Raw genomic sequence first — 13,863 nt, 5'->3', positions numbered from 1 at the left:
CTTTTAACAATGCAGTCATGCATGCTATGTACTAAAAGGGATGATTCATTAGTTACTTGGAAGAGGAGCATCTTCTTTTCTCAGTTCAGAAGCCAGAGGAATGAGCCAGTGCCCCATGAACAGGGCTGACTAGCATGTAGAAAGAGAGGAAATACTGGCTGCTTTTGTCCCTGTCTCCACATCTGCAGAGCTCTTCTCACTAAAGCAAGAAAGAAATAGGGGAATTTTGTATTCAGAAGTGGCATTGTTTTAGTCATGCTTTGCATGAGTCTGACACCAGAGCTGCTGGCAGCTACTGGCAGCTGCCTCCACTGCCCTGCAGTCACAGGTGCCTGCCCCCAGCCCAAAGCATGATGTTCATGGCCCCACTGAGCATTCCAAACAGCCATACCAACTGCTCTGAACACCACTTTCTGACGTTGCTTTGACACATACATGAGAAATTTGTTCCTCCTGATTTTTGTGGTGATTGCCTCTGCAGAAATAAAAAAGAACAGTTTCATGTAGTACTGGCAAAGAGGACAATGACAAGAATGGATTTTATTTTTTTATTGAATCCTATTGTCACTGAAATTAATTTTAAACCAACTCCTCCCTTTCCATCATCTTAAGTTGGCTAATGCTAATCTTCCTTTGAAGATGAGGTCACGCATATAGTAATGAATACGTCACTCCCAAGCCTTGTTAGGTTTGGGTAGCTCCACATTGCAAGGCACTCTTTGCAACACCCTGGCGGTACAATACAGTAGAGCATGATGACACAACCCTCTGAAAGGTAATGTTGGGTTGTCTTACAGTCTTCTTCCTGTGAGGAGAAATGATGTTGCCAAAGCCTGCACGCGAAACATTTACAACAAGCGGAAATTGATGTTGTTGTATTTGAATCACAACAGGTGTTTAATTTATGGGCAAGTACAAAGTTTTGTTGTTTTTGTTTGTTTGGGGTTTTTTTCTGATGAGACTGATCAAAATTGTCACATGAAAGACCCACATTTCTTTACCCTTTCCTTGGAGTCTGAATAACAGGTACAAACATAACTTGTGTGCTTCTTACTGCAGACTTGTAATAATCATCTGTACACACTGTACTCAGAAAACTAGCAGCAATTCCAAATTGGTGTGTGTGACAGACCTCTGGCACCATCTTAGAGATGATCAGTATCTGCAATGCTAGTATACAGACAATGCCCTTGCACCCAAACAATAATCACACTTTTCCTAAGTACACTTGTATCCTGGGTTTTATCAATTCAATTGAAACTCTGCTTCACTCATCCCTGGGCTAAGCCTTTGCCTAAATGTTTCTCTCTCTGGTTTTGCTTAGCCTTTCTTTTAACCTAATCCTGCCTACCCCTTTTTGCCTTTCACTACTTTTGTCCTGTCATAGGTTGCCTCCTTGGCAGCCAGCACCAGCTACTTAAGCAAAATCATTCATCTCCCTTACTCCTGCCTGTGTCTTCTTTAAGAGGTCAGGGTGGGATGAAAGGAGATGCAGCCTCCACATGCCAGGGCAACCCTGACCCCCATTAAGAGGTCAGCAGATCTAAGGGGTGGGGAGAAAATCCCCGTCAGTAGTTCTCTTCCCAAATACACTTGAGCAATATCCTGCCCTGAACACGGCCTACCCTCAACTCTCCTGTAAGCATTAGTATTTGTTACCATCCTGTTGTTATCTGAATCCCTTTTTATTTCACCTTGTCAAGTGCAGAGTACACTTCCCATAGTATTTGGAGTAGAAAAAGGGTCTCTCTAAGTGCCTGTCTAACTCAGTTCCTGATAAGAAGACCTCAGGGATTTTGGTTTATTCATTATGTAAGAGTGCTTAAAGCCTTGGCCACATAAATTTCATGCAACTCAATTCCAAGCATAAAACTTTAAGGAAATATATTACGTTTGGGTTTGGTTTTTTTTCTATTCAAAAAGATGGTGTTTTAGTCTAAAGCAAGGATCATTTCTTGGTTTTGAAGGTCAAAAAATGTCTCTAGAAAATGAAACAACTGACTTGAAACATGGACAGGGTTCTTTTCATTAAGTAGCAGAATACACTGACTGAAAGAAGGATATTCTATTAAAAAAATCTCACCTTCAGTCAAAAAGTTTAAATCTCCTGAATCACCTGAATAAATGCCCAGCACATATTGGACACCAAATGGAATCATCTTCATTATATATATATAGTGGTATATAACCACTGAAAAGCAATGTATTCCATATAAAAACAGAGCATTATCAATTCCATATGTGAGGTGTTATGTAACTTAAATTATTTTTGCTTTCACCATTACGCTTCAGCTTTCACCAGGAACTTCAAAGACAAATAAAACATTAGTCATTTTACTGGTGATATACAATACTCCCATTTGTCATCTCTGGCAAGGTTCTGCTTTTAAACTTAAGTTAAAGCAATTAATTTGTGTCCTAAGAGGCATAAGAACCTAAACTTCATTGCAGCAGATCTCTGATAATGCTGAACATAGAGCAAGGTCAGAGCTTGGGAAGGAAAACTGAGTGCAGTGCTGAATGACTGCTACGATTATTTTTTCTGTAACTCTTGAAATCTTGTATACTGCTCTTCTGACACTTCCTTGGAAATAGCTGCATCATTTTAGCTAAAACATTTCCTGCCTTCTCCCCTCAGCTACCCACAAGAAACACTCAGAGGCATTTATTAACATTGAAAACATCTGAACAATATATTCGCATTTCTGAAAGTATGGTAGAATTGAAAACAGTATAATTTAGTGGAAAAAGCTGGGTCGTTTTTTTCCTAGGAGCTCTTACCCACGCCCTGCATAATGGATATGTTGCTCTTTTTTTTTATCTGTAACTCACTGCCTTTTCATACTGCCACTCTCTATAATGGTTAATATATAACTCACCAATGTGTCAGTTTTTCCCCAAAGTGTTACTTCAGGCAGGGCAGGGGAATTCCCTTTGATATCTGTGCCAGAGCAAGGGTACACTGGCAGCTGCAGTTATACAAAGGGGGGACTTCAGCTGCAAGGACAGCTTGGGAACGTCTGTCTCCCTTCCCTACCTTGCCTCCGGCTGCTTCTTCACACTCGTGCTTCTCTGCTACTGTTTCTGGGTTTGTGCTCTAAATTAGGTCACTGAGCTGATCCAAATTACAAATAGGCTTTTTATTTACAGAGTTGTTCTTAATACAGGTTGTTTTTCTTACCAGAACGATGCCAGAAATTGCAGTGCTGGTGCAACTGAGGAGCCAGAGTCCTGGAACAGAGAGGAGAGAAAAGCAGTTGGGATAGAAGACACTGGGGAGGAAGCCTGAGTTCATGGAACTGCTGGCTCAGATGGTGTCTCTTCCATTAATAAGGGTAGGATGCAGTCAGGAGGTTGCTGTCACAAACCATTAACAAACAGCAAGTTCACACAAAAGGATCATGCACTTGCTCTAAATAAAAGGCTAAACAGTAAAACAGCACCCTACGTGACTTTTGGAGGAAAAGTCGTTTTATACGTAGATGTTAGAGAACATGTGTGGGCAGATGTACACACACATACACGTGCATACACACACAAATGCATATTCACACACATGTACACACACAAAAACCATCTCTAAATTTAAAAGAAAGACAAAACACATCTCACTTCAGCATTTTTGACAGTCTTCAAAAGCATGCAGCTCTGATCTCCTGGATAGCTGGTTTGTGAAAGCAACAACCAGGGAAGCCTATAGAGGGAGCAGGCCACCTTCTTTTCCTTAGCAAGAGGAGTTTACAACCTTAAGTGATGACCCTGAGAGAAAGGAAAGAGAAAGGTAGAGGAGGAAAATGTCATAGGGAGCAGAGCCCTACGAAAGGGCCAGAGCAGCTGCCCTACAAACAAAGAGAGCAGCACCAGACCTGCCCTTCAGGGGAGGGACAAGAGAGCTGCAGATTCACACCTACCGACCTCCTGTCCATCCCTCTTCTTTGTGTTCACACCTGGTGCCATACAGGAAGTCTGGAATTTCTTCGTGTTTCCCCCAGTCTACCTGTCCCAGCATTTTAGCAGCTTGTCTGCACATTGCAGGATGGGGATTTGCTTGCCTGGAAGACGAGCAGAATTTCATCTTCCAACACCTACAGCCAAAGTAATAGAGCAGTGCCTAGAAGAAAAGGAAAGATGCACTCAGAAAAGCCTGGCATTTCCTGTTGAACAAAAATAAAAACTAAAGAAAGGCTAACCATGTCACAGACAACATAAGAGAAGCAGTATTAAGCAGAGCCTGTTCAGAAGACAGAATACACAGAAATGTCATAGTTAGTTATTGTCAGTAGAGGCTAAGTGACTGAACAGAGCATTACATGTATTTGAATTCACATGTGCATACACAAAAAATTTTAAGTCTTTAAGCCATGTATACCTGTAGTGAAGGTCCAGAAAGCTGGTGGTTATTTGTATGGCTGTAAAGCCCAGAAGGCCCATCCTAGACAGATTTGTGTTTGCTGAGCATGACAGAAATCTGTACCAAAAGCCTCTGCATTACTGTGTTTATTATAGTCCAGTAAAACAGAGGAGATTTTTTCCTTTTTCTAACAGATAGGGAGCTGTGTTACTAAACCAACCCTGTTTCAGTCTTAGAGACCAAAGGAATAGCAGCTAAAAAACATCTGTTTGACCGACCGGTATGTGCATTCTTGAACTAAAAATTACAATCAGAAATAAAATACAGAGCACAATATGTGGCAAGCACACATGTATTATTTACCATGTTGCACCTGTGAGTTCTTCTTGCATAAAGACTGGCCACCAGAGTGTGCATCAGATAACTTATATTTTGGTAAAAGTCTAAGAATGGCTATAAAGTATGCAATATTTATACATAAAAAATTATACTAAGAGCTTTTCCTCCCATGCACTTAGGTCTAATAATACTTTAGTGTGTTTCTCCAGGGGAGCAAGAGCAGGTCTTAGCACTGCAATATAAATTGTTAAGCACAAGCCATGCAGCAGTAAAACAGAAAAGGAGTACTCTATGCCCTTCAATTCCAAGGCAATGCAGCAATAGAAATATAATAAAATAAAATAAAAGGATACTATTACTTTTCCTCATAATATGGTTGGTTCATCATTTGAGTTTTAATGCAGGTTTGGTGCTGCTTTCTTTTTCGCTTATTTTTTTTTCCATCGTTAGAGAAAGGCCATTTGAGGAATGTACTCTGCACAGTGATGTGATTCAGCAACTTTCTGGAAAACAAAAACACAGCTCTCTTTTTGGTGTACTAATGAAACACAACTGGCACTAATTTTCATTGAATTGAGCCTAACTGAAAGCAGGCAATGTACCATGTTAGCTAAAGCGCAGTGGTCTTGGATCACAATATTATTTTTCATGGGTTTTTATACATTATGTGCTGAACAAAACCTGCTGCTAAATTAGGCCAATGATAACAAATATATTTTGTTATCAAACAGTACAAGCTGTTGTCTTACCTAGAATGGCTCAGCAAATACATTTGCCTTTTTATCCAAATTCTAGGTAGCTTTTGTCCATACCAAGATGTGAGACCATTGTTTCTGAGTGTTTCCCAAGGTCATGTCCACAGAGAGGTTGTCCAGCAGTTCCACAAAGGCAGAGTGCCATCTCATGAGCTTGCCATGTCAGTGTTTTTTCTATGAGGACACTGAATACTGCTCAGACACACAATATAATTTTACTTATTTGGTATTCTTTATCAGGAGTGCTCCAAGTCTGGGAAATTAAATCAGGATCAAAAGGAGGTAGAAAATCTCCCACAGTCACACACAGAGTAGTGAAAAGAATTTAGGAAGCCTTATGCTTCATGGGTGTGTTTCCATTAAAAAAATCTTACTAAAGACATCTTTGTCTATGTAGGCTGATAGAGAAGTCCTGTCTCCAGGCAGGCATGATGTGGTAGCCAGCCATGGCAAGCAGTGAGTGCCTGAGCAGGGGTGTGCTGCATGTCCTGGCTTAGGGCACATGCTGCTTTTTCTCCAAGCAACATGTGGAGTGACAGGTGGCATGTGTCCCATCAGGATCATTTCTGCATCGAGCCACAGAAGAGCTGCCACTGGAGCTCGGCAGCCAACAGTGAGTGCAGCTGGTGAGAAGCAGGTCCCACACCCTCTGTGAACCCACCTGAAGATAAAAAGTGCTGCATGAGCACCCACCCTTATTTTTCCTGGCAGAGCTGCATGGGGACATTGGCACCCAGGACCTGTGGGCTTGGCTAACCACCAACCAGCACAGAGACTCTACTCTTAGAAGCACCAAACAATATTCCCCAAACATATTGTCATTCGCAAAAGAAAGAGTCATTTTGACAACAAAGTCATCCAGTGACTAAGTGGCCAGGGTGTTGCTGGTATTAAAGATGTGGCAGAACTTCTACCATAAATGTTTCTATCAGGCCACTGTGTATCAGCTGTGAAAACTTGCTCTGGGCCAATATTTGGAAAACAAGACTCAGCAAGAGTCTTTTTTGAACACATTATCATATTTCCGTAATCTACAGGTATGTAAATCAAGAAACCTGCAAGTGTAGGCCTCACTGGCACCTTTGCTGATTCTTCTTTGCTGATGCTATGGTCATTAGGGAAAGTGAGCACTGGCCATTCCAAGTTCTTGATCTGGGACTTTCCTTTTACCTCCAGATGCCCTCAATGGTTCAGATAAAAATGGGGAAACGTAGGGTAAAGCAGACAAGCTGCTGTCAACAAGGAAGCATGGAGAAGAGCTTCCCCAGGAGAAAAATCTGTCTCCTGAGAAGGCACATATAGCAAAATATAGATCACCTTTGCACAGAGGTGAGGAAGAGTCACTGTTGGAAAGTTCCTAAATCCTTTCTAGCCATACATGCCTCCTTCCAGATCTGAAGTAAGCCAACTTTTCCAGGTAAGTAAAAGAAAAATTGCACTTATTTCTATCTCAAAGGAAATTTCTGCTGTTGCTTCCAAATTAAACTAGCTTATTAGCCATAATGCACTAACATTGCACTGGTCACACAGCCCTCTTTTTTCAAAAGGTTCCCTGTGGATTCTGGCACATCTGACATACACTTTGGTGAGAAAACATGTCAACTGCCCTTCTGAATGGAGATTTCCAGATGTGCACAGAATATGCCCAGGAGAAATAAGTGGTTACATGCACCAGGAATGGAAAACTCAGTACCAAACAAACAGTAGCAATTTTCATGTATTAATGATAAAGTATTCAGGATTTATAGTTAGAAATACTCTTTTCATTGTTTTCATTATTGGAGGTCTGTTATATCTAAGCATTTTTCTAAATGCTAAATCTCATTTCCAAATACCCTTAGGGAACAACAGCCACAACAACAAAACTAGAAACACTTTACTGAAGACAAAATTATAATAACTTAGCTCAACACTGTACAGTGAAAATGCAGTGTTAAAATGTATGAAGTAAAATTGTTTTCTAACTTTCCCAATGTTAAACGTCATTTTGTCCTTAGAATGAATAAAGGCAGAAATTTGTGACATGCTCTGACAGTATTATACACAACTGTGGTTTATGCAAGTTATGTGTTAGGTCATTATATTTTCTTAGTACAGTTAAGGCCAAAGAGATGTAATAAGATATTTTTAATTAATTTTTAATTAATAAGTTCTTTTTTAAAAAAAGCTTTTAACCCTCCCTTCCTTTGAGACCATGATTCCAGGAATTCCTGAGAAAATAGATAGTTTATTTTTCAGCATTTCTTACACAGGAAACCCAGAGGGATATCTCAAGTGAAAGAGATTCTTCAGCAAGCATAAAAAAGTCACTGCTATCACACCTATCACATTGGTGGCAAAAGCAAGAGAAGGCAACAGATAAGCACCAATCTGTACTGGAGCAACCCCTCAGATACTTTGTAGTAGAGTTTTCTGAGGTTGGTAGGACAAGTGTTTCAGAGCACACACACTACCATGGCCTGGGCTAGAGATAGGCTTCCCTTATCACTCCTGAACAAATCTTCATGAAACAGACATTCTCACATCACCTGTGTATAGTGCATGCAAATGTTGTGCAGGCTGGGAAATGACAGTTTCTTCTCACAATGTGTTGAAAAACATATTCTCTTTCTTTTTTTTTTCAGGAGCAAAAATAGAAACCACATATTTCCAAAACCAGAACTGTGTCATAATAGCCAACACAGGACAATAGGGAAAAGGGGTTGTTGTGGTCTGCAATATCTTCTCACATTAGTAACCCTCCCTTCCTCCCTCTCTTCCAGCCTCAAACATGTGGCTGTCATAAACTCTTAAAGGCAACATTGTCAAATACATTCACCAAATATTCTGATGAAAAAGAATCATTAAAAAAAACCAAATACAGTGATGAAAACACTCTGTTTGGAGCATTGCTTCATACTGGTGAATAGCTCATTTGCTATTTCTGGGTATTAGAGTCGAGCTCAGTGCTTTTGTTATAGATATTTTTAAATAAAGGGTAAAGAACATATTTGTCCTATGTTACATACTTGAAATGTCTGTGGAAATAAGCAAGCACACACTTCTTAGGGCACTGCCTATGGTAGTATCTGTAGGTCTTGAAACAAGCAGACAGGCCAAAGGCACGTGGGTTTCACAAATCACTCCCCAGCAAAAATCTGCATTTATGAGCTGACTCCTTATCTCCACTTCAATCAAATGAGCTTATTGTTAAAGTTTTACAAAGCAACCCAGCAGCAAGGTGAAAGATGAAGAGATTATTGAATAATAGATAAGAATATTTTTAGTCAGCTCAGATGTATTCATGTATCTGAGAAAGCACCAGGAAAAAAGCTCTCAGAAAGGTGCTGGCTGAATTCCAGCAAAAGCAACCTGACTGTCAGGGCCCTGCAAGGGCTGGGGTCTTCCTATGAGAGACAGCAAAACAGAAATGTTGGGGAGGTACCAGGAAACCCAAGAGATTCCTGGCCAGAGGCACTGGGTAACTCTGTGGGGATGGGGACATAGGCCTGTGGTGGTCCCATCCTGGGACACTCACAGCTGAGCAGGGCTGTGGGCAGCTGGAGAGGGGCTGAAGCATCACTGGGCAGGGACCAACAGTCCCAGGGGGCTGACATGGGATCCTGGGCTGTAAGCAGTGTGGGGGGAGCCCCAGAGGGCTGGGCAAGAGGAGTCAGAAATGGGGGTGCCCTCAGGGTTCTGGTATAGTTATGCAGAGATGCAACATTAGCACTAAAACAGCTGTCCGTATTTCTGGTCCTGCAATTGATTAATTTTTGCTACTTTTTCAGTCATAGCATTATAAGCCAACAATCCTGCCCTTATATTTGGAGCAGCTGGAACTGTAAACCTACTCCCAAGGTCATTCTTCCCATCAGGTTTCCTACAATGTAGTTGAACGTGGGGGCAACAAAGCATTTGTAATGATCTGGAAAGCACTGTCCCCATGCACAAAAGAAGAAAACTACCAAATTGTCTAATTTCAGCACTGTTCTGCTTCTTACCCTACATCCATTACCCAGTGAGAGTCATTTTTCCATTATTATGGTCTGAAGAGACAAAGAGTTTTAAAATATCTTCTCACTGCGTGAGCCAGCCCTCTCCCTGTTGTATTTCCCTTTTAATGAAGATCACAGTGCAGTTGACATCTTTGATCCTGGGAGCCTCTGAAGAAGTGAAGGTATAATGACATTATTCACTTAAAAGCTAGGGAGATACTGACTGAACATCTACTGAAATAAAGTAGCAGTGAATAATGAAGTGTCACTTGGATATTCAGAACTTCATTCATTAAAAAACATTTCTGAAAGGAACTGGTTCATGCGTCCCTGGAAACACTAATACAAGACGTGCCAGGCTAAATCAGACTTGGCATTTAGTCCAGAATCAAAGTACTTGAACATAGTCCATCCTCCTACAACGGTGACTACAGAGCAGAAAGCTCTTCTCTTACGTTGTGTACAACTATGAGACTATATGCAGTAGTGTCTAGAGAATCTCTTATAAGGCAGATGTGAACAGGGAATACTTTTGTCAGCAGTATTCAAGAAGCATAGTCCCTCACAATGTAAAGGTATGACAGCCATGACTGTACCATGTGAAAAGAACCAAATCTCTCTCTTTTGCACCAGGGACAGTCATAAACCTGCAGCACCATGGAGCTCATTGCTGCCTAATCTACCTTGATTTTTTGACAGGACATTTTTTATTAACTCCTTGCTCCCTTAACTAGGCTGCCGTAGGCAACTGAGTTAACATGTTCAAAATTAGCTTGGATGTGTCTAAGTTATACCTTGGGTCCTGTAGAGAAAGAACAGCTACAAAATGGGGGTTGAAACTGCAGCACTGACACAGCCCAGCACTTTGAACCTCTGTCCAGAAAGGCATCTCATAGCACATGTAGCTGTAAGGCTCTGGATAGACTTGGCAACTGCTTTAGCTTAGTAATGGTGAAGCATATTTTGAACTCCCTTCTGGATTGGAAATTGTCTCTGAGGGGTTTTAAAAAATGCAGTAGAGCCTCAGGAAGCAGGAAACAACATTTATTCAATTTTTCTCCCCTCAACCTGAATGCACTGGAATTAGGATACTTTGGCATAAAACTCAGACATATTTAAGGAAATGTCAGAGGCCATCAAAGGCCCAGCAAAGCCAGTTTTGGTGGGTATGGGCAGGTACAGAGATGGCCCCTCCCCAAAGCCACACAAACCCAAGTGCCAAGTGCCAGCAATGAGGATGAACACCAGCAATATGGAACAAGGAGCCACGTCATCTTTCTGTGAGGACTTGGAAAGGCTATTGTGCCATTGCAACGTGCAGGGCCCAGAAGAATACTGCAAGTAGCATAGCTTCATAAGAAAATAGCAGTAAATACATCTGTGTGCAATTATCTCCTTCTGGTGACAAAACCCATTCAAAAGAAACCCACAAGTACCTTCAGGAGAAGAATATCATGCAAGAACCCATCTGTGCACACACACAAACAGAGACACCAACATATTTATCCAAAACACTCTCACATAGCATCTCACTTCAGATCTTGTGAATCACATGGAGGCACAGGGTCATCTACAAGCAGATCATTGCTTTTCCTGTTTGGATCAACCATCTGCATCTTCTGCTTCCCAGCTTCCTCAAAAGTGAAGTTTCAGACAGATCAAAATACTGAAAAGTCTCTCTGCCTGCAGACTGCAACATTTGGAAATGGCTGTGTCAGCTGACATTCATCCCTTGTAACAGCACCATTTGATATTTGAAGCTGTATTTTCATTTCTGGAGAATAATGCATATGCCCTAACTCCCTTCTCAGATGTGTCATTCCACTGCTATTCCTTCCTTCTTTAAGCTACAGTTTGGTATTCTTTTAAGTGAACATGATTACCAATAAAGCAGTCCCCACTTTCTCTCACTCCCACAACTTCTCCCAGATCATCTGTTGTACTGTGCCATCATAAATATTTGTGTGGCTGCATGGTTAACCAGATTAAGGAAAAACTGATCCAGATGAAAAACAGCCCCTGGGAAAAAATATGCAATTTTTGCAATATAATTCCCCACAAAGTCATACAAATGCTTATGCTGCAATTGTTAAGAAGGTTTCCATAAGAATTGAGATGACTGTCTGAGAAAAGGGAAAAGGAACAATCTGGTTTTCTAAGCAGTTTTTCTGGCTTTAATTTAGGTGCCATGGTTTTTCATTTGCTTTCACCAGCATTTGTCCACAGAATGCACATAGAAACCCCTGCTTCGGTGAGTAAATGTGCAGAGCTACTGAAAATTCCTTCTGAATGTCCAGGGAAAAGTTCTTTGCACAGCAATATCTAAATCTTGCCAGCATTGGAGCCCCTATCCATAAAGCCCAAAATAGTGTTCTTACACTTGAAGAAGAGCATTCTCCTATCAATGAGAAGCTTTGTCGTGATCCTTTGGAGTCAACTGTTAGCACTTCAGAGGCAAACAGCCTATTTTTCTTTCTCTTGCTTTCTCTGGATTTAAGGACTGGTGAGACAGAATACTACCTCGTTACCTATTCTATGGCCCTGTGGTGTAAATGGGAGAGAAAAGTATGGAAGCATTGGATTGCAATTTATCAAAAAATCTTTTGAAAACAGCTCACCTCCCCGTTTAACAGTTTCTAACAAGCTAAACCTAAAGCTAAAGACAGAAAGTCCTGTCACCAATTCCCTCAGTTTCACTTCATCTTGTTTTCTTTCTTCACAATAAAGTGGAAGTTCCACTGCTGATATTTCTCAGGATATCTGTGATAATCTTTTGTGAGACATTTGAAAATTGCAGTTAAATGCAAACTTGCTGGTGAATAAAGCTGCACAGAAGGCAAAAATGTTGCCTCCTCCACTTAAAAAAAGAGTCAAGTATTACTGTTTTCTCCCCACTGGTTTGTGGTGTGAGATAGCAAGGATACAAAACTAGCTGATACCATGAGTGGGAGGACTAACTACAAAGAGAGCTCTTATTGTTTCCAGTAACTGTACAATTAACTTAAATTGTGGCTATCTTTTCACCAGTGGGCTTAACGTATTCAGACTAAGGATAGTGGCTAAGTGAACATTACAATTTCCTGGAGAGATTGCAAACCAGTGATCCTCCCTGAAATTGTATACCATTGCTTACCCTCCACTAACCCAAAGCATGAGGGCTGTGTGTTACCATAGGCTAGGGGACTTCCTCCACACAGTGTCTGTGCCATGGCAAGCCTAGGGACAGAGCTCTGACACAACACTGGGCATATTTAGCACGAGACAGGGAAAAATGTGCAGAAAGGTAACAGAAAAAGACTGATCCTCAACATATCTACTATTTGGGTAGCACTGCTAATTTTGATGAAAGCCAAGAGGGACACAGCTTTAAAACTGAGAGGTGAGCATTTTTAGACCTTAAAGGTGTTTGAACTCTAGGGAGCCCAGAGAATGTAACATCTACTGCTGGGCAGAGACTGTTTAAGGAAGTTAGAGGCCTTAGGAAAGCTGGCAAGAAGAATTGCCTTTGAATTTTTCCACCAACTGCCAGTTCCCCACACATTCTGTCTCTTCTTCTGGTCGTATTCATGTGGCTTTTGGAGCTGTGATGGCCTGAGAACACAACCAAGGCAATATCTGTAAGGGAAGGTCTTATTTTTATTAAATTATAGGGATAGGAACCAAGTAGATTTTCAGGCACATAAACTCATCTCCATGCCACTGAAAGTCAGTGTGTTTGGAAGTGTGTCAGAGCTTTTTCTAGCTATACCTGTTGAGCAAAATATGACATCCCCCTTCAACACCCCTCTCTCTACTTGATCTGAAGCTCAGCTCTCTCCCTCCCCAGTAAAGCCTACTCCAACCCTATCTCCATTCTGACAGCATCCCCAGCCTTGTCTAGATGCACTGAGTTTCATACCCTCTTTTCCACCTATCTTCTCATTCTTCTCACCCTGCCCCACCACCTCTTCAAGGCCTTGCTGAGCCTCTGGATCCCCAATTCTTATTACAATGAAGCTCCTTTGACAGGCCCCTGTCAGGCATGAGCAGCTCCACAAAACTTAGTCTTCTGCAGGGCAAAGCCACCAGAGAGGTGGAAAAGTCCTGGGGTTAGGTAGAGAAATGCTTAGGGTGCCCCTGCCCTGTAGAGAGCACCAGGGGCTCAGAAAGGAGCATTCACAGTAGCAAGGAAGAAGCCTGTGTACAATAGACATTATTTTTCCCTGCAGCTCATAATAACACAGTATTTTGTGAGCTTTGTCCACAACTGCTGTGCAGAAAATACAGGAGCATTTTGCAATGCTTTTAATGTTGTTGTGTCATAATGTTCTTCAGTTCTGCATGAAGTTAAAAGGGACAAGAACGGATTAAGACCCAGTTAAGTGAGCAGAAAAGCAGAGGAAACAAAATTACCAAATACTTGCCTCAGTAGGCCATCAAGAACTGAAGGGGCAGCCCCCTG

At 41.4% G+C, this 13,863-nt stretch overlaps 1 long non-coding RNA gene across 2 annotated transcripts in view; it reads right to left on the bottom strand.

The window, feature by feature from the left end:
- The window catches only part of LOC111933666 (uncharacterized), a 102,603-nt gene that overhangs the window by 853 nt on the left and 87,887 nt on the right, over positions 1–13,863 (bottom strand). The window contains exons 1-6 of one of the 2 annotated variants that reach the window (XR_015286476.1): positions 5,050–5,193; positions 3,912–4,111; positions 3,613–3,759; positions 3,182–3,231; positions 392–475; positions 57–199 (exon numbers count right to left, since the gene is read on the bottom strand). This is a non-coding gene — a long non-coding RNA (uncharacterized LOC111933666). Of the gene's footprint in view, positions 1–56; positions 200–391; positions 476–3,181; positions 3,232–3,612; positions 3,760–3,911; positions 4,112–5,049; positions 5,194–13,863 lie in introns of those variants that run through there. The other variant, XR_015286470.1, reaches the window with a different exon arrangement.

This window comes from Cyanistes caeruleus, chromosome 4, assembly GCF_971803275.1.
Source record: "Cyanistes caeruleus chromosome 4, bCyaCae1.hap1.1, whole genome shotgun sequence".
In the NCBI taxonomy this organism is placed as follows: Eukaryota; Metazoa; Chordata; class Aves; order Passeriformes; family Paridae; genus Cyanistes; species Cyanistes caeruleus.
The sequence above is the reverse complement of the archived record's forward strand: the minus strand, read 5'-3'. Positions and strand labels throughout refer to the sequence as shown.